This window comes from Cricetulus griseus, chromosome 6, assembly GCF_003668045.3.
Source record: "Cricetulus griseus strain 17A/GY chromosome 6, alternate assembly CriGri-PICRH-1.0, whole genome shotgun sequence".
Taxonomy (NCBI): Eukaryota; Metazoa; Chordata; class Mammalia; order Rodentia; family Cricetidae; genus Cricetulus; species Cricetulus griseus.
The window spans coordinates 44,109,551-44,131,701 of NC_048599.1; the positions used below are offsets into that span (position 1 = coordinate 44,109,551).

A 22,151-nucleotide genomic window follows, 5' to 3' on the forward strand; every position below is an offset into this window, starting at 1 on the left:
GGGTTGACTCTTCTGGCCTTGAAAGTTCAATCTTCCTCAAGCCATATCACCTGAGGAGGACTTCAAGGTTGGTCTGGAACTATCTGTGAATTCTCAGCAGTTACTCCTTCCTTTAATGTAAGTCTTAAATACCTTGAGTTTTCTGTGCTACAATTACCCAATCTTTGAATATCATATTTATATAAGGTAATATGCTTTGCCTGATTGTGTTAATTGCTGTGACAAATATGCCCCACATCTCAGTAGTGATGCTTCTTGTCCATAGTACTATCTCAAGAAATTCTGAAATGGGCACGTGTGGGTAGATGCTCCTACTTTATGTAGTCATTTAGAAATACTAGTCCTGAGACCTTATAACCATAGCTTCACTATCAGTCTCATCTCTTCCAGATGGTCAATAAGGAAGAAAGTTGAGCAATTATTCCATTGTAACACATATCAAACAAAGGCCAATTTATCCCTCAGTGTAAGGGATAGATAATACCTAGTTTAGACAATTCGGGCCACGTGTAATCTGTTAAATCAACTTCTAGCCTGCATTGTACACCATGGGCAATATATGCCTGAGTGTGTGGCTGTGCTTCAATAGAAGCTTATGCCTTGTAGACTATAGTGTAATTAATTCTGCATTAAACCTGATGAAGGCATTTCCTTTCACATTCCAGTGGCAGAAAATTGTCTTATATCTCTACCTAAAAGCATGGAGGTTGCAGGGGACTGTAGTTTGTCTGTGCACTCAAGAAAAATTTGGTGACAACTGACACACTGCTGTCTACCTCCAACTTATTCAAGGTCAGCATGTTTCATAGCAAGAAATCCTGTTACAAGTTTCCCAAGCTTTTTTCCTTTTTTTGGCAGGGGTGCGGGCGGGGGGCAAAGATAATTTGCTTAAAATCATCCTAGAAGATATATATGTAGGTAGGAGGCTGTGCTTCTAGGCCATGCATGGCAAGTACGAAACCAAAGTCTGTGACTGAAGTACAGCATGTTGCCACAGGCTTCCTTACTATAAGGCAAGGATGGTAGAGAGGCTTTATTTCAAACTCCTGCTGTTTCACATGCACAAGACTTTGTAAAACAGGTAGAAGATGGCGAGATACCATTCAGGCAGCTTTGGTGGCAGAGACCCTGCTCCATAAGCCTTCATAGCAGTACCTCCAGATGCTAAAAGAGCCCAACAGAAGCCTGACTCAGATGAGCACAGTTGTCCAGATGACCTGTAGGTCTGTGTTGTAGCTAACTGATAGCATCAATTCATATGATCTAGGTTGTAAGAAACACTTGATCGCAACAGCTTGGAAATCAAGCCTTTACTTGTTTTACATGATAAGAAGGAAAGAAGTAGGTAGAGAGTGGAAGTAGAACTTTGGTTTCGTACTTGCCATGCATGGCCTAGAAGCACAGCCTCCTACCTACATATATATCTTCTAGGATGATTTTAAGCAAATTATCTTTGCCCCCCGCCCACACCCCTGCCATAACATGTGGTCTAGTAATCACTGCTCATACAACGTGGAGGGGTGGTGACCTTTATCTTAGCCTTAATGACTGCACAGCTGAAAGATGCCTGTTTTGTCTTAACAATTACAGTGGCTTAGAGGTGCTCAGGCAAAGGGAGCTTCAAGAAAGTTCTTTTTAAGAGAGAAGGAAAACACTTCCTTGAATTTCCATTTCACCAAGTCTCTGCTCATGCAGCAGAAGTGCGTATGTGTGGATGTGTTTTAGGAAAGGGATGCTCAGCACAGGGAGTAAACAGATGGTGCTGGAGCTGTGCAGGCTGTGCCTCAGAGAGTAGTTTTCAGAGAAGAACTCACAAATACACCACCTTTAGACATGACACAGAGCTTCTTATGTAGAGGAGATGAGGCAGTCAGTAGACTATAGATATTGTGGCTACTAAGGGATCAACAGTGAAGGAGCTTGCCCATTTTAGAGAATAACACTCTCCCTTGGAAAAGCATAAATGAACAGACCATTTCTTAAATGAAGCTAGGTAGTGACTGAGCAAGTCTCAAGTGGTTTTTTGCAGAACTGTAGTCTAGGGTCTTTCTAGGCTCAGAAACTATAAAGGCAGCTCCTATGGCATCAGTATTTTTGTATATCCTATGGGTGGCCATTTATCATGTAGTCCTCTTTCTAATAGGGATGACTCAAAGGTCCTATTGTGAACAGTTGGGGAACTTGTACATACCACTCACCTTTGGTTATAGTTTTCTTCAAAATACTGGTAAAAGCATCACCCAGTTACTCAGAATAACTTGTGTCTTATTTACATTATTTTTGGACATGAGATTTCCTACATCTATTAAGCTTCAGAGGCCTATTCTTCTTATTTTAGTAATGGCTCGTTTGTCCCACTGTATCTTCCAGGACAAGCTTTAGTTATGCCTCAAAAAGCAAGAGCAGTGACCCAACACACTGTCTGTTTGGGGCTGCTGACATCCATCTCACCACATGTCTCTCCTCAATGCACTCTTCACCAGATATGTCCACTATTGCTCTGTATTGCCTCATCACCTTTCTATGGACAGCCTCAAAGATAAGCCAGAAACTTTCAACATCTTCCCTTAGGGAGACTGCATAGTGAGATCTGCCTGCTACAGTCCCAATCTGTGCCTCTTGGCCTTGCTTGTAGTCTAGGTTATCTTTGTCTGTCTCTTGGCATTCTTAAACCTCAACAATTTTTGATGGCGAATAATGTAATCCTTTTCTATCATCTTACTTATTTTCTTTGTGCAGCTATTTTCATCCACTGAACACACTGATGGGTGAGTACACAGTGGATTTTCAGTGACTGTTTCTCTCTTATACAATTTAAGTAAAAATGAAATATCAGGGGGAGAGAGATATCAACCAGCAGGAATAACAGCTTTTGTGCTTTTATGCCATGGAGTGATACAAGTATTAGCTAATATGTTATTTCAAACTTCTGATTATCCCAACATTTGACATTTTACCCTACTTTCATTCATTGAGAAAAACAGGTTTCTGTTACTAACTCAAAGGTACAGTGTTGATTTGCTTACTTTTTAGAGGTAATTAAGGTCAAAGCTGCTAGAAGCCATCAGGGGAGTTTGGACTCCTTATCCTGTTTGGAGGGCCTCTCAAGGCTCACTTGCTCACTTATTTGGGGTGATATGTTCAAGCAGGAACTCTCAGTTACCCAGCTTCTCATTCTTAGAAAGATGAATCTTGTAGCATCCATCTCAATTCATCTAAAGAGCATCTAAATGGAAGAGTGTCTGGGGGGTGTGAGTTGCTGTAGTCCCAAGGATTAGTTCCAAAAAGCCTGGCTGCTATATGTGGTACCTGGACTCTTACTAAACCCTGATAATTGCCCTAGCAACATTATGTATCATGGAGGACCACCTATGCTGCTCAATACCCACCCCAAACAAAACCAAGGTGCATTCTTAGTTCATAATAAATTCACACACCTACCTCAATACTGTCTGTCCCAGAAGTGGATATTCCAGCTAGAGGCACAGCATGTCCCAAGGGCAGTCCATCTCTTTAAGAAAAGTGTAATCCCATCCACAGATACACTAGAGACATTTTAAAGATACTCCTATGGGATACACTTGAGATATGACCAGGAAGAATCAACTCATACCCAATGTGGAGGTGTGGAGGTCATTGTGGATGAGGATGTCAAACTTGACAATGATTTCTGTGATTTTCATTTAAAATTGAAAACAAGATGGTTACTGTTGCCTGAGATGAAGTCCCTTTTATTTTTGACTTATTGCATACTCTTTTCTTTATTATTATTATATTATTATTATTATTATTATTATTATTATTATTATTAATTATGACGTTTTTGGTAAGGGAAAGGACTCAGTAGAGTCTAAAAATAGACACATAGAAAATAGGACTCCCCAAAGATAATACAGACTTTTGTATTTTTGAAAAAATGTTGGGTCGAAACATGCCTTTGAAAGCTAGAGTTACCAACCTGTGTGGCTTACTCACACTTGGAAATTTCTTGTCAAATCAATAGTTTTTGAAGTTTACTATCTCAACAGTGAAAGGAAACAGAAGCGGCTAGTTCTGACCCCAAGTTTTTTCTTGGTACCTAGGCACAATAGAGCGAGCTCAGGGCAAGTTAAGTTCTGAACTCCCTGCTTCCTGCCTTTTGTTAGTTCTCAATTTGACACTTAAGCATACTTCAGTGTGGACTTTTATGTGGGAATGCCTTTGATATTTTTCCACTCCTATCAAATGCCAGCTAAGAAAAAGAAAAATAGGATATGGCTTTAATCACATATAACATATTTAAGATTTGTTTATTTAATTAATGTATTTATTTATCTTGATCCTGAGTGCTATGCTGGTGACTTTGCAAGTCTCTTCTCTTAAAGCCACTCTGAGGTGCAGTCTTAGACAAAAGAACACTCCCAGCTTCCAAAAATTCCACAGGTCACAGGAAACAGTCCCCGTAGGTTCTAGGGTGACCGTCTGTACTTGAATGGAAGCTGCAGTTGTGGGTTTCAGGCTTGAGAGACTCACTAAGTGTCAAGCCCATCTTACAGAGTGACATGAGCAACCCTACCATATGCACACATCATAGTGGGATGAGCAGGTGGGGGAACTCAATGGGATGATTTACTGCTTTAGTAAACTTTTCTCTTGAGCAACAATCATCAGTTAACTATGAGTAATAAGCCATTGGATTTGCAGTCTTCTTGCTTAATATGGTCTGTTCAGTTGCCTCAATTGGGAAAAGTTCCTGTTTCCACTTGAATGAGTGGGGCATGTCTGGTGGGGTAATGATACACAGGCCTCAGTTAGAATGATGGAAAAGCAAATAGCAGGCAAGAATGAGTAACAGTGATTAAAAGAGCTAAGCAACAGAGTTAACCTTGTTCCTTCCCTGTGACTACAGAGTGTGATGCATATGTGACAAAGAAACAGTTGAAATTACTGTGTGGGAAATAGATCGACAATGTATTGGTTATGTTTTAGTGATCCAATGTGTATATAATATATAAGTTTCTGTATATGCAATCCTACCCATAATTCCCCACAGAAACTTGACAACCAACTGCTCTAAAGGGCTCTATTGTATTATTCTGATGGTGTTTTATTTAGTGCCACATTTTAACATACGAACCCCACTTCCATATTACCATACAACTGTCATATGAAACTGCTCAGTGGAAAACATGCTCTATATTTTATTGGCACACATTGAGCCTATGCAGTTTGGTAGTTATGAATAGCTTGCTAAATGAAGATGTCCTGGTACAGTGTTAGAGCACAATTTTCAAATACAGAAACATAAAACAATGCATGTGATTTATTATTATTATTATTATTATTATTATTATTATTATTATTATTATTATTAAGCACAGTAAGTGAAAGAAGCACCAAAATGTAAACATTGGTATAAGTGAGAATTTGAGTTTGTGTAATTCATTGCATGACAGCAGTGTGTCATTTCATTTGCTTATCCATTCATGAATCTATTCAGTGTTTTTCTGGGTTTGTTATAAGGTGCGATGAGGGATGAGCATGCATAGATAAATGTGAGACTGCAGCTGTCTGTCTGAGCTTAGTATTTATTTGGGGAGTGGAAGGCACTGGAGTAACTTCAGGAAAATGCCTACAAGATCTGCACAAATCACTCTGTGTGGAGAGGCATGAATGGGTCCAGAAAGTTTGCTTGGCGTTTTCTTTCTAACTAAGAGACTCACCAGCAAGCCTAAAGGTGGCAATTGGGGCCTTTCTTTTCTGCCTAGAGAGCACAGAGTTGGAAAAGGCTCAGAGAGTCGGAAGAAGCAGGCATATTTGTGGGATCTGGAAGTGTGAATGAAACCCTGGGTACCAGGAAGGGCTGAGACTGTAAGATGAAGCTGGAGGAAGAAGATGTAGAGTTAACTGGTGACAATATGAAAAGAGGAGTAAGGGCCTAGCTCTGAGTTTTAAAGAACATTGAGCTAATAACCATTATACTTAGGATCACTATAGAAAAAATATAATCTATAATGGGATTTTTGTTAAAATGTTACAGCAGAAATCCAGGAGAGGGTCAATCCCTTGCTGGTGTTCCATTTTGAGTAGCCAAAAGAGCTTGTTTATAGCAGATAAGGCTTTTGTCCTCCTTCAGAATTCTCTACAACATGGTCTCCTTTTCTTCCATTCCTTAATTTGTATCTTATTTTCCTTTTCCTCCATCTGTGTCTTCTGGTTCCTCCCCCTTTTCTCTTTGTGACCCTATTTCTATTAAATTGCCTGGTCTAGGAAACACCTGTTGCCTGGATATGTCCAGGAATCCCTTGGGTAGAATCAGAGTGGCCCAGGCCTGTGCTCTGATTCTCACAGCAGTGCTGGACAAACTGTGATGCATTCTTAATCTTTGATTCTTATTTTATGATCAACTGCCAGAGAACCATGACATCATCCTAAGCAAGGTAAAACACAACTGCCCAGCTTACTGCTTTATAATTATGACACTTGAGTCTAGTTTTCTTAAACTTCTCTGGACTGGAAAGCTTTTGGTCCCAATTTTCAAAGTATTTCTAGGTCACCTCCCAGGATGAATTATTTCCACAGATGGCTAATTTGACATGCTTATCCCAACTTGTGCTAATTTCATTCTTGGGGAAGAATGCTTTCTGAACATACAATTTTGTTTTCTCAGTGAGCTAGAGAAGTCTTCCTATGTCTCTTCTTCTTCTTCTTCTTCTTCTTCTTCTTCTTCTTCTTCTTCTTCTTCTTCTTCTTCTTCTTCTTCTTCTTCTTCTTCTTCTTCTTCTTCTCCTTCTCCTTCTCCTTCTCCTCCTTCTCCTTCTCCTCCTCCTTCTCCTTCTTCTTCTTCCCCTTCTTCTTTTGGCTTTTTGAGACAGTGTTTCTCTGTATTGCTTTGGAGTCTGTCCTGGAACTAGATCTGTAGACCAGGCTGGTCTGCAACTCACAGAGATCTGCCTGCCTCTACCTCCCGAGTACCGGGATTAAAGGCATGTGCCATAATGCCAGGCTCCTATGTCACTTCTAACTGTAGGAATCTTGTGTGTGGACCGGAAAGGGCTGCCTCAGCCTTCTGAGTGCTGGGATTACAGGAGTGCCCCACCACCGCCCAGCTTTTCCCAGGACAGGCTGCAGAAACTGTGTGGCTAACTCAGCCACAGGAGCAAAACGCAAAAACCGCCTGCGGGGGTCACAGGGACCTACCCAGGCAAACGTTGGGCGACAAATGAAGGCAAGGGTGTAATTATATTACTAGACCCAAGATAAATGTTAAATGGGTGTTTATTAGGGGAACAATTACATAGAAAAATACAAAGAACCACTGGAGCATTTCCCTGCTCTGCCTACCAGATCTGTTGACTCAACAGAAAGAGCACAAAGGAAACCCAAGCCTCAAGCTCATCTCTTTCGGCTTCCTTCTTCCAGAAGCCACAATCAAAGGGATGTGGCTTCAGTTTTAGGTCCACAGACCAGATGCCTACATCTAATAATTTTTTTTCTGTTTTTTATGTATGTGTGTGCCTGGGCATGTGTGGTGGCCAGAGGTCTGAACTAACGGTCTTCTTGAATCACCCTCTGACTCGATTATTCCAGATAGATTCTCTCACGGAACCTGAAGCTCATTGGTTTGGCTGGACTGGCCAGCAAGACCCAGGGATCCTTGGTCTCCACATCCTGGTGCTGAAATGGCAGGCTCACACTGCCCCTGTTAAGCTTTTCCTATGGTTGTACTTGTATGGTTAGCATAGTACCATCTGGTCTAGCTCCCTCCCCAGCCTCCACCTTGCTTTCACAGCCCCATTGGAAATTCCAGTCCATTTACACAGAGTAGTTCTCTCTATGTGCCTGGGGATGTGTATCCGAATTAAGACAAATTGTGCTCATGTGTGGAATGATCACTAATCAACCCATCCCAATTTAGTGTTTTATTCAAAGTGGGGGATTATTAACCAAATTGAGTCTCAAATTGCATAAAAATTAAGTGTAACATTAAAGGAAGAACAGTAGACAAATTTGACAGTAAGAAGTTAGATCCCTTAATACCCATTGTACTTAAAATAAAATCATTATTACACATGTTGTTAGGTGAGAATAATTTTGGGCTAGTCTAAAGCAGTGGCCCCATAGTATCAAGGTTTGGAAGTAGTTGGCCCTATCATAGCTAATCTGGACTGTTTGCACATCCATGATATAAGGAGGCTAGGCCAGACTGGAGTTGGGATAAAGGTGAGAATGAGGAAATGTAAGCCAAATTTGATCTGAAACTGGTATGCAAATTGAACACTTCACAGTATAACAACAGACACAAGTCAAACTTACACCAAACCACAGAAACATTGCCTTTATGAGTGCAGAGTGGCCTATGGTAATAAAGTTCCTTTCTTTACCACCAGCACCCACAGCCCTCTTTATTTCTCAGAGATAATTAGGGCTCGTTTCTTGTATAGCTATCAAAAATGTTCTTAAGGTAGTGTGCCAGTCAAAGTTCTGCTGGTTTCAGGCCACAAGAATAAATACTGACTTAAGCCACAATAAAGAATAGACTGGAAAGATGCTGGGGTATTTTGCTGAACTAGATCAGGATTAAACCCCAAAGTCTTTGGAAAGGGGACTAAAGGAAGGTCTCCAGGCATCCCAGAAGCCTGTGTCAGATGCTGCTAAAGTAATTGGGCTGCAGACTTCACGCCTCTGCTATTTTGGATTTGATTCCGAGTGTGAATGGCCAAGCTAGACTGTAGTGTGGCTGGATGGGAAGGGTGTGAATGAAAAAAGGAAATGAGAGGACATGACTGCTCCTAGGCATGGCTGAGGAGAAGGTTTATTGTAGATAAAAGGGAGAGTATAGCCAGAGGCAGAGACACCTGGGAGAGTCCAGTGTGGACATGACTGATTGAACTGGACCATGTGGAGAGAGGGGGAGAGGAAGAGAGATGGGAGAGAGGGAAAAGAGGTGTAGCATCCAGGAGGCCAAAATGAAGGGGGGGGCAGGTAACCAAAATGTCTGGATTATATACGGAAGGAATATAATCTCTGGAGGAAGGGCAGCCCAGCCTCTTTGCTAAAGAGTTCAGGATAGAGGGCAGGGTGTGCCAGCCATACCCTAACACAGGCAGGGAGTGAGGGATGCCAGGAGAACCTGGTGGCCAGGACTGCTTTGATATGTTAACTGGGCACCTCAGCCTTTTGTCCTGTGTTTGAAACTTAACAGGATGAAGAGCTGATAAGACAGACAAATCTCATAGTGTGGAGAGCTGAGTACCCTTGTTGCCCAGGGTGGATAGCTAAGCTGAGAAGGATGTATTGCATATAAACACATCCCTGTTTATGCACCCCTGTGGATAGCTAAGCTGAGAAGGATGTATTGCATATAAACACATCCCTGTTTATGCACAGGCAAACACATACTCACTCTAAGTACCTGATTCTGAGTAAAAGGTAAAATGCCTTTCAGAATGTAGGGTGTTAATGTGTGGGTATGTTCATGAAGCTGCAGGTGCCTGAAGAAGTCTTTGGTTTTGGATTCACTGGAGCTGGAGTAACATGAGTTGATGGGCCACCCCAAGTGGGTGCTGAACCAAACCCAGGTCCTCTGGAAAACTAGTGCATGTTATTCTTTTTTTTTCCCTAGACAGGCTATCTCTGTGTAGCCATGGCTCTCCTAGAACTCACTCTGTAGATCAAGCTGGCCATGAACTTGCATAGATCTGCCTGCCTCTGCCTTATGAGTGCTGTCATTAAAGACACACACCCCCACTGTCCAGCTGAGTAGTGCATACTCTTAATGGCTGAGTCATTTCTCCAGCCCCAAAGACACATTTTGTAATGGGTGCTGTCTTAGCATTAGCTACAGTTCCAGACACTCTGTTTTTTTTTTTTTTTTTATTCCCCTGGCATATAAAAAAGTGAGATTTTTTACAGCTTGGGCTTTTGAACAAGTTTGAACAATATTATTTGTTTCTAGCCAAGAGACCTTTATGAGTGTACAAAGACATAGGGCCTCAGATAACCGTTCCCTACCCTTCAGAACTGAGAGACTAAGGTTTAAGTTTGTTGATTGGAGGGATGGTTTATAACAACCTTCACAGAACTGTAGGTTCTGGGAAAGATCACTCAATGTTTCATATATATATATATATATATATATATATATATATATATATGAAACATATATGAAAATAAAGATTATTTATTTTTAAATTAACAGGTAACACTGGGTACTTGTATCCTATACAACATGATGTTCTAAGGTCTATAAACACATTAGAATGATTCAGTTTAGCTAATGAACAAATGCATTAGCTCACACCATAGTTTTATGGTAAAAGCACATAAAATCTCTCTCTAAATTTCTCAACAATATAACACAGATGTTCCTTAATATAGAGATAGTGCTGTTTCCATAGAAACACATCAGGAGGTGAAAACCCTTTCCCCAGCTCATCTTAGCCTGTCTTAGATGTACTCAGAGCACTTGTACTAGTCTACAGTGAGGCAAAATCCACCAGTATGGAGTCTGGTTCATGTCAAGTACTGCATATTTCATGCAATTCCTGTGCACTGCACTGAAAGTAGAAAGTAAACTGACTGTATGGATATTCACCATAAAAGTACAACTGATGCATTTTAAGTTCAGTTTTTACCTAGTTGGTATAGCTTTTGGTAGAATTTCATTTTTTTTTTTTTGTGGGCTGCGAGATTCTGGTTGAGCATACACACCGAATTTTCTTCGTTTAATATACCCATCAAAGGCCATGTAGGCTAGCTTATATTTAACTATTATGTGTAGTGCTGCTATGAAAATGGGAATTCAGATATCTCTTTGACATGCCGATTTCCTTTCCTTTGGATAGGTACACATTGCTAGATCAAGTAATCATTCTACTTTCAATCTGTGGAACCCCATGCTGTTTGTCATCACAAATCTTTAACTTTGTATAGGCATGAACAGTGAGCCAGAAACCTCTGTGTTCTATGTTTTTGCCCGCTCCTATCTTGTGTCATTTTGAGTGCTAGCCATGCAATCTTGGGTGTGGTGCTATCTATTGTGGTTTTGAGTTCTATTTCCCTGGTGACTGGCAATATGGAACACTTTTCATATACTTGTTGATTATGTCTATGTCTCTTTTTGAGTAATGGCCATCCAGGCTCATTTTAGAGCCGTCTTTTACAATGGAGTAGTTTGAATTTATTACATGGTCACACCAAGTCTGTAGCTTTGCTATATCATGGACATTGTGAGTCTAAAGCCATGACTCTAGAAGAGTTTAATTCATTAAATACATCCCAAGTTCCTATTAAATCTTGAAAGTGTTGGTATTCTGGCTTAAACAGAAATAATCAACATATTGAGACAACATGATGGAAAGAAGAGTTTTTTTTTCACTGTCTTTTTTTATTTTATTAGTTCTAGTTAGGGAACAAGCTTATTTCAAGTCCCTTCTCCCTCTCCCTCCCCCCCAACCCTCTTCCCCCACCCCCAGTCTACCCCCCACCCCATCCACCCACCACTCCCCAGGCAGGGTAGGGCCCTCAACTGGGGCTCTGCAAAGTCCACCAAGTCTTCCTATGCTGGTCCTGGGCCCTTCCCCATGTGTCCAGGGCCAGAGAGTAACCCTTCACATGGGATGGGCTCTCAAAGTCCCTTCTTGCACCAGGGAAAAAACTAATCCACCACCAGAGGCTCTCTGGAGTGCAGAGGCCTCCTTATTGACATCCATGTTCAGGGGTCTGGATCAGTCTTGTACTGGCCTCCCGGACAGCATCTGGGGTCGATGTGCTCTCCCTTGTTCAGGTCAACTGTTCCTGTGGGTTTCTCCAACCTGGTACAGACCCCTTCGTTCTTCATTCCTCCCTCTCTTCAACTAAATTCCCGAGGAAAGAAGAGTTTTAAGACATTAATTAACTATCACATAACACAAACAGTGTTATAAACAGATGGGAAATATAAGCAGAAGACCTGTAATTGTCCGGTTGCTTATGACATTGGGGAGTTTAAAGGCCAAGACTGAGAAAAGGGAGGGCTTAGGTACTACTTATTAGACATTCTGAATAGGGGAGGCCAAGGTGCTCACAGGACAGAGTACTGTGGAAGAGAGGCATGTGTCCTTGGCAATCATTCACATGAATTCATGTGGTGTCTTGATTTATACTGAACTCCACATAGTCTACTAAATATATAATTCTTTACAGTGTTTCATTAGCATTCAGGACTTTTATCTGGAAAAGCCTTTGGAATGCAATGCATTTTTCCTTCTCATTTCTACTTTAGTATTCATAAGCTATTCTCAAGATGGGTAAGACTGATTCCTTATTCTTGCTCAATTTGACAGCTGCTTCAGGCTCTATAGGACTTTGGATCTTCAGTTCTGTCATGTCAGGATGCTTTGAGCAATCTGTTTAACCATTTGTGTGGAGAAACAGAGCAATATGAGAAGGGCAGTACCTGGAGGGTCAGAGGAAGGTGCAAAGGATTAGAAAAAGGCAGTCAATCAGTGGTCATACCAAAGTGATGCTGAATGTGAGTGGCAAGGCAAAATCTGAACAGTTTTCTCTTGCTATCTTAAAGACATTCTTTGCCATTGGCTCCCTATATTTTCTGATGGAAGAAAACCAAAAAGGATGTTTTAAATCTTTTATTGAAAAATATATGTCCTCTTCAACAACTCAAAAATGGAAATACAGAATTCATTTAAGTTTTATTGGACACCGTGTCTCATTATGTAGCTCAGGATAGCCTCAGAATTGCAAAGATCCAACACTGTCTCTGTAGCTCTATGGTTACAGTGATGTACCACTACATGAGGTATTTCAAGATTCTTATTTTTGCATGAATGCTATTCATTTGACTGCAACATTTCTCTGTGGATGAACCCAGGGAGTTATATGACATAACTCACTCTTCATGAAATATAGTTTATCCACTATAGAACTATAAAAAATGCTTAATTCTGCCTTGGGTAACACCTTACATCAGAGACTGACACATGATGAGAATTCAGATATTCAAGATATTCTTTAAGATTTATTTTATTTTTATGTGTATGAGTGCTTTGTATGTTACTTTACATGTATACCTAATGTCTCAGAGGTCAAAAGAGGAAGTCATATTCCCTGCAACTTGAATTACTGATGATTGAGAGCCCCCATGAGGTGCTAGGAACTGAACCGGAGTCCACTGCAAGAGCAACAAGTGCTCATGGCTCCCCAGCTAACTCTTCAGCCCCAGCTATCTCTTTCTTTGCTGAGTCACAGTTCATCAAATTTGTCTTTCTTCATTATTTTAATTAATGTCATTCTTCTTCAGGGTTTTCTATTTCCTAAAAGGACTGACTTTTGAGATATTTTCTTCCTCAATGGTTGCTTCTACTCCTTCATAGTTCTAAACCACAAGTATTGGATTAAATCTTCAGTATTCAAACATTAAGACACAGAGCCTTTAGCTTGGTTGTGTTATTCTAAGATCATCCTGTCCATGGAAAGTTTGGCATTCAGAGACTACAAATGGGCACACAGAGTGAGATTGGAGTGTATATCCCATCTGCACCAACTGGAAAGTGAGGAATAGGTGGAATAGATGCAGCACGACAGTTATGAACATGTTTTCTTTTCTGCTCTGGAAATTTGGATAAAAACATCATTTCATACTAAGCTTGGAGTCTGTTTTCCAAGACCCTTTGCACACAGGTGGGGTACTATTAACATATTATTTATATTAATAGTTCAATGTTATCTCTCATAACTAATATTGAGTTGGGGAGCAACTGTGTAGCTGCTCATATCTGAAATAAACAAAGAGCCTGTGTCTGTTAAGAGAAAGAGTTCAATTCATAACAAAACTGCATGTATTTTAAATATAAGAAATATAACTGTTTTGTAGAATTCTCTCTAAGAGAATTTTTCCACAATCAGCATTGACAAATTTTAATTTTTCAAGAAGAGCCTTTATTAAAATTATTATTCAAAATATTTTAGAGGTTTTTTTGTCGCTTCGTTATTTTGTTTTTGCTTTTCCTTAAATAAGTCAGGCAAAGACTACCTTCTGGAGGTCAAACACTTGATTGACAGCAGAACCCTGGTCTGAGCAACCAGAGGCACTGTGTGATGGCACAGGCAACAAAAACAGAGGAACATTGGGTAGAAAACAGGCGAGGGTCCTGGCTAAGAAATGGTGCCACATGCTAGAAGTGAAATTGAGGAAGCTGAGGGTGAGGTGGATGAGAGCCAAGGAGAAGAAAATGATGGTGGGGAGATTGTTACAAAGACAGAACTGAGAGAGGCGCTATGGAATGTTGGGATGGGTTCAGGGGAGGTGGACATTTTCTGTTGAGGTCTATATGCAGAAAACTTGCCAAATCTCAGTCCTAAACTTGAGTACCAGGTTGGTTAAAGGAAAATCTATGAAGGAGGTCAGGATTGCTTCCAAGATTCTGCCATGATTTTCAACACTCCTCAGTCTTTTGGCAGATTTTCTCCATGCAGGTGTTCAGACCCCACATTCCCTTCCCCTGAACCACAGGGTCACCCACATTGGAGCAATCAGTGAATAACTTTTGCATGCCAAACTTTCCTCTCCAGAATCTGCTTCTTTCTTTGCTGGTATGCTGGTGCCTTGCTGGAGTTAATTTGACAACTGATTGGGTGTCAACGACTGATGATTTTGTCCCCTTTCTCTGGTCATATCTTCCCTTTTCCTTACAAAGTCAAGTAGGGATTCTACTGGAATTGGAGCAAAGAAGCTTTTTTTTTTTTCTGTTTCATTAAGATGGAAGCTATGAATAAGGGGAACCCCAAAAGTGTCAACTTAACTTCTAGACTGCCTGTTTTAGGAGAAATAGAATAAGGATGAGTATAGGGAGAAGGGTCAATTGGATGCTGGAAGGAGAATGGCAGCCACCTGTAGGGATAGGATGAAAGCTTGACCAGAGATGGCTTAGAGGGATAATGCAAACCATTTAAAGGATTTCGTGGATGGCTGAGGTAATTCTATGAACTATTTTCCCCAAACCATGGTTTCAGCTAATGCATTTCTCCAGGATGGCTTTTGTTTTCTCCTACTCTGTGACTGCAGCCCGGCCTCCATTCTGCTAATGTTCATTGGTTCTGTTACATGTCTGGGATGGAAAAGGTTGCTTAGGTGTCAGCCAAGGCACTCCTTCTGCTTGGGGGAGAGGGAGCTGCCAGCCCAACTCTCGGTTTCCTGCCAGCTTAAGGAGGTTATGACTCAGATTCAAGGAAAACACTGAACTGAAGCAAGAGGCAAGGGAGGGAACCCAAGCTCTGATGAAGGTGGTAGGGCCAAAGAGCATCACTGAACATTTCACTTAGGGGAACCAAAACCCATCACACCAGAGGCTGTGTTGTCCTGTGTGTGTTCTTTGCTTTGAAAAGACCTGCCCATGCAAGCACACAGAGAACCTTTCCTTCCTTTTTATAGACATATTCTGCCTGAGCTGGATATTGGAGGCTTACTAGCCTTCCTGCAGGAAAAGCTTCTCTCAGAAGCCAACACCACTCTTGAGTATCTCTCGGGTTCTTTGACAGCAGAAAAGCCCTAACCAGATGTTATGACTCAGCGAGGGTGTCCACTTGTTCCTTGTTTCCATTCCTCACAGAAGGAGGTGTTAGGGGAAGACTACGGACATTTCTTGGGAATAACACTGAAACCCAGACGCTGTGTTTCAAAGTTCTCTGTGGTTTCAGTAGCTTACTGGATATTGCTTTAGTGGCTGAGCTATTGCCAATATTGACTTGCTGGTTATATGAAAGCCAACTCTATCCCCGAGGCAAGGTACTGGGTGAATTGAGGAACTCGCTGCTTTCTTTATCTTACCTTTTTGATTCATTGATAAATCCTCATTCTCTGCCTTCTCTCAGTTATCTTTCTTTGAATAAACCTTAGTCATTTCCCTCTTGGAGCCTTATCTCTATGCACTGGAGATGAATATGGAATTTGTTGGACTTTTAACACAGTTTGGATATTAGATATTGCCCAGCACCTATGTATTAAAAGCATAGCCCCCTGCTTTGGTATTATTGGGAAATGATAGAAACTCCACAGTAAAGGTCCCATGGAGGTCTTTAGGTTATTGGGAGAAAGTCCTTAAAGGGCATTGTGAAACAACAGTTTCTTCTTTTTTATATTTTATTCCGTGCTGTGAGGTGTGCACTTTTACCCCATGGCTTTTTACACAAAGATAAGTGTTCTTAACTTAGATCCTCCCAAAAGCTATGATTCCAAATAAACTATTTCTCTTTACAAGTTGATGTATCTCAGGTGTTTCTTAAAGTAGTGGAAATGTGACAAACAGAACTCAGTCATACATCTTTGTATTAAACATAATTTACAGTGTGACTCCTTCATATCTTAGTACATATAGAAGGGATAATCTTTGAAAATTCAATATGTGCTCCCAATTTGCTCAGGAGATCTTGAGCCTTTCCCCTTCTCTGGGGGATCATGTATGTCTCTCTTAGAGTCTTCCTTGTTTCCTAGCTTCTCTGGAGTGCGGATTGTAGGCTGGTAATCCTTTGCTTTATATCTAATACCCATATATGAGTGAGTACATACCATGTTTGTCTTTTTGTGACTGGGTTACCTGGCTCAGAATGTTTTTTTCTAGTTCTATCCATTTGCCTTTGAATTTCAAGATTGCATTGGTTACCCCCCCCCACACACACACACTTCTGAGTAGTATTCCATTGTGTAAATGTACCAGGGGTGGGGAGGACATGAGAGAGCAGGAAGGTTGGGGGAAGAATAGAGGAGAGCAAGATAAGAGATACCATAATAGAGGGAGCCATTATATGTTTAAAGAGAAATCAGGCACTAAGGAAATGTCTGGAGATCTACAAGGATAACACCAACCAACAATCTAAGCAATAGATGAGAGGCTACCTTAAATGCCCTCACCTGATAATGACATTGTTGACTAACTTATATGCCATCCTATAGCCTTCATCCAGCAGCTGATGGAAGTATAAGCAGACACCCACAGCTAAACACTGAACTGAACTGGAATCTAGTTGCAGAGGAGGAGGAGTGATGAGTACAGGGGTCAAGACCTGGCTGGTGAAACCCACAGAAACAGCTGACCTAAACAAGGGGGGGGGGCTCTTGGTCCCCAGACTGATAGCTGGAAAACCAGCATGGGACTGATCCAGACCCCATGAATGTGGGTGTCATTGAGGAGGCTCTGGAAATCTATGGGCCTCTTGTAGTAGATCAGTACTTATCCCTAGCATAGGAATGGACTTTGGGAGCCCATTCCACATAGAGGGATACTCCCTGAGCCTAGACACACAGGAGAGGTCCTAGGCCATATCCCAAAGGATATGACAGACTCTGAAGACCCCCTTATGGAAGGTCTCACCCTCCTTGGGGAACAGAAATGGTATGTGATAGGTAGGGTGTTAGTTGGGGGGTCAGGGGAGGAGGGGAGGGAGAGGGAACTGGGATTGATATGTAAAACAATCTTTCTTAGAATCTAAATTAAAAAATTCAATACATGAAGAAATCCTAGTTGTTTCATCATCATCTAGATAGGACAAGAGGCCTTGGGGCCCTTTGGAAATGTTCCTGGTCTGCTGCCATCCTGAATTTCTAGTCTTCTATCATTTGGTAGAATTCTTTTTATTCTAGCTGGACTGGTCCACCTAATCATCTAACTCAATTTAACCACTCTTCTCTTTTAGACTATTTTTCAAACATTTATCTAGTTTAAACTATAATTAAAAGTCAAGTCTATGTCAATCAATTATCTTTATTGTAAGAAAAATAAGACAAGCATTAGTAGGGAAAGACTGAAACTAGAAACAGATGCACTATACAAGAAGGAAAGTAGAAATTTAAAAAAATTTAAAAAAGGAGGAAAGGAGATAGGTTTTGTAATGTTCCTTGGGAAAGCATGACCGTTAAGTTCTCATATGAGACCCCTCCTCCCTTCACTATTTAGAGAAGTCAAAATATAGATTGATTTTACTGAAGAGCTGTCAATCCCAGCCAACAAACTCCATTTTTCTCTTTCTTGAGTGGGATCATATTTTCACACTTAACATCAGCATACTTGGGAACTCATGTCTTGATAGATGCAGTGAAAGTAGAGTAACTCAGAGGAGTTAGTTCCAGTTTATTCTCATTTTTCTAATAGATCCTCTATTCTTGCAGACTTTCCTCAAGGGTGACCATGATCTAGAGCTGCTAAAGAGGCAGGTTCTCAAGGTTAAGTCTCTAGTGATCTAAAGCTCCCTGCTATTCTTGTCAGGCATGCTTGTGTATCTTTTCAAATTCTTACACTGTATTTCTATGCTGAACAACACTTAGAAGGCAGGATACTCTGTATCTTTAAGATGACACTGTACATCTTAAATGCATTATCTGCAAGTTTGATGGAGGACCCCCAGTAGCCTGTAGTAAATTCTCTGCAAGGTGCTGAACTCAATCAGTGTTGTGGAATGTTTTATTTCTATCAGCTTGTCCATAAACATTGCTGGGTAACAACCAATCTATGGCATTTATGGACTGTTAGAATGTCCTTTGTCCAGGACCTATAGTTTGCAGCTTCATTAGTGATTCAGACTGACTGGTGGAAATTTCCCAGAAACCTGAGGACAATAAGAAGGTTGTTTGACAAAGGCTGTGGATAAGTGAGGAAGGATACAAGATTTTCATTTACTTAAAAAATACAAGTTAATAATTTATATATTTTGATGAAAAATATCTCAGATATATTGATACAAAGCAGGTCTCATTTCATAGATTAAACTAAGGATCATGAAGGTTGATTATTTTATCAAACACCAACAGTGGGCAACAGAACAGGACAAGAATCCACATCTTTTAATTTTCAGGCAAATGGAAACCAGTCTGCTAACCCATGGTGTAATTGAAATCATAGTTTCTAAATTTTTGTACCTTATGGGTTTCCAGGATCTAAGAGAACAATGGGCACCAGAATTAGGCAATTTCATTTTTGTTGGCAAACAATTATGTCAGGAGTTCTTTATGTTCATTATAATGGTAAGTACTGAAATAGACTTTGTCATGGTTACCATGGAGTTAGACAAAAATTTCAACATAAGCTGTATGAAGCCGTTGGCGTAACCACTCCAGATGTCACTTCCAAGGTAAAGATTGTGGTGATGGTGATTCCTGTGAAGGAGTCAGCACTTTGAACTTCAGGCAGCCAAACTGCAATGTCATTCTTATGTTTATTTATTCTGGGGTAGGCATGGTTTGGAAATAGTTCATGGTTAGACTGGTTGATACCATAAAGGCAAAATAAAGAGTCTTATTTAACATTCTCCCTCTCCCTTACAATTCCTCTCCCTCTGCCATCTATTCCTTGTCTTCCAGATAAACTCAGGTCTACTGGAAAAGCAGCACGTGAGTGCTCTTAAGCAATGAGCCACGTTCTAGCTCTTCGAATCACTTTCACAACAGCTCATGAATGTATTTTCTTTGTGTTCAAATGAGAATCAATTAAAAATTAGTTTAGATATGTTGGAAAAATACTAACAGAATGCAGTTTTAAAGACTAAGAATTGGGTCTGGAGATACAGTTTAGTGTTTCAGAGCACTGGCTGCTCACTGGCAGACCTGGGTTCACTTCACAGCACCTACACTGCTGCTTGAAACATCTATACCTTCAGTCCCAGGGTACCTAACTCCATATTCTGGTCACCTCAGGCACAAGGCACACATGTGTACACAGACATACACATAGGCAAAACATTCATACATATAAAATAGTCAGTAGAAAGTAGTAGAGTTTGATAGTCAGTCATACAAAGTTGATCCATTGTAGTTACTTCAATGAATTTTTGTGATGAAAGTTTAGTTTGTGGAATGATCAGAAAGACTATAAGGATTATTTTGTAGATATTTTGTGTTCTTTGAATTGTTTTCAATATTTTGCTCTTTTCCTCTAATGGAAAATTTTCTTTATGATTATAAAAGACAAAATAAATAGCCTTACTGTCTTTTTACTAACCTAGGAAAATTACTCCTCAAAGTAGCTCAGTGGTTTTTACCTTAAACAGGTGTTACTTCTTCATGGAACCCAAGATGATCCTTCAGTTGATTTAAATGGCAGGTGAGAATGCCAAGTGCTCATCTTGCTAATCACACTTTGAAAAATAGAGCTTCCAGGGTACCTTGGAAAAGTCTCTACAGCTAATTAGACTGCCGAGAGAATTTTACAATTCCCACTAAGGAACAACACATTTCAAATGAGCACATTGGATTTTCTTTGTCCCAAAGACTTGAATAATAGAGTAATTTGAAGAATCATAGCTCAGTAAACTGCCAACTAACAAGTAAACACAGTCCCACCAGGCATGTGTCATTTATGTATTGAAAGGGTTATGTCCTGTGTGTTTTATAGCAATTCTAGAAGACTATTTCTTGACAATATTTGGTCTGGTTGGTAAAGTAAGTTTAATTGTATTTTTGTGGTCTTTAAGATTTGGAATGGATATAACTCTCTCTCCTCTCTCTCTCTCTCTCTCTCTCTCTCTCTCTCTCTCTCACACACACACACACACACACACACACACACAGAGGGAGAGAAAGAGAGAGAGAGAGAGAAAGAGAGAGAGAGAAAGAGAGAGAGATTCTTGCTTAAAATAAATACATCTTCTTAACGTTATGAATGTTTTCTCCTTTCAGGCATTTTTCTCTCTCCACAAAACCAGCTTGCAGTCTAAAATAGTTTAAAGGAGATTTTTCCATCACAAAAGCAAATGAAATGGAAAGCATAAGAACAATAGAATTCTCTGATTGATTATTATAAACTATTAGCAAAAACTAATTTAGTCCTGCAAATAAGCATAGGATTAAGGAGGAGAGATGAAAAGTGCTTAGCGGTCATTCTTATTTTTCTATACATGTCTGTATCCTGGATACTCAGACAGAGCCCTGTGGACTGGCAACAGGAACATCTACTGGGAGCCTGTTAGACACGCAGAATCTCTGTTCCCACACAAGACTCAAAATTTGCATTTAACAAGACCCCCCAGGTAACTCCTGTGTGTGTTGAGTGTTGACCACTGATGACATGCAGAGCTTTCTTTCCTTTCAATGCCCATGGAGCTATAGAATTTCTCTGATGGTGTGAATAAATCAAGACTCCCCTCCCCTTCCTATAAGAGCAGAAGTGGAAGGATCTGAATGCATCAGTCCAGATGGCTACGAAGGGAGTCCTTTTCTACTGCTATAGTGGCTCCTGAACATCTGCCAAGTCTTCTAGGGGTCAGATGTGCACTGGCACCCCATGCTGAGGTTATTTATTAATTTGTGTTTCACAAGAGGCAAAAGAAGGAGACTCTTTGCTCATGTTAGATTACACTTGTTGTTTCTGGTGAAAATTAATTTTCCCTTTGTAAAAGTGTGCTTGCTTCCTAGGAAATCAAGGAGAAGATGAAGGGCCTCACTCCAGTTAAGAGCTCAAGATGGACTGAAATATTGTATTTTCCTGCCCGGTCTTTGGTTGTAATTGACATCTATGCTTTGGGGGCTGGCTGTGCATGAGCCTCCCCTTTCTATTTATGGCATGGTCAACTAAATTAATTCTGCCTGTTTATTAATTTTAAATACTGGCAACCATGTTGATTGAAGAGTACTGCATAATTTCTGGGAATAGCAAAGACATAACAATGATATTTGTCTTCAACTTTTAGGATATGGACTGAGAATGGGTAGAAATACCAGGAAGGAAGTGGCTTACCTCCTGTGTATTCAACTGACCTGACTCATATTTGAGGCTGGGGTGGTCACCAGGGCTGCCACAGAAAGAGAGGAGGGGGAGGTAAGCTTTATTTTACCCACAAACACACAGCCCCAATCTCTTGGAGGGACAGATAACAAACCACAAAGAAACAAATAATAATGCTTGAACATGCTCACTGGTCGCGGGCAGTGAGCAAGGGATTCTCTGACTTAGAGGGAAGATGATAGACTTCTCCAGAATTGGCCAAGGAAAAGAAGTCAGAAAAGAACATACTGCTGGGTCTTCCTTAATTAGTGCTTTTCAACTTTTCTGCATGCTTGAAATGTCCTGAGACAATTTTATATATCATGTTCTTATGTTATCACATATTAATGGAAATTTTAAAAAGAGGCATCACAAAGATGATAGCAAGTATATGGCAGAGGTTGGTAGGGAGAGGGTAGATAATGG

At 40.5% G+C, this 22,151-nt stretch overlaps 1 protein-coding gene across 1 annotated transcript in view; it reads left to right on the forward strand.

Annotated features, from left to right (window-relative positions):
* Hao1 (hydroxyacid oxidase 1) overlaps positions 1-22,151 on the forward strand; it is a 95,291-nt gene that overhangs the window by 71,412 nt on the left and 1,728 nt on the right. The window contains exon 9 of the transcript XR_004770471.1: positions 20,883-21,779. The gene's annotated coding sequence lies outside the window, so the exon portion shown is untranslated. The remainder of the gene's footprint in view (positions 1-20,882; positions 21,780-22,151) is intronic.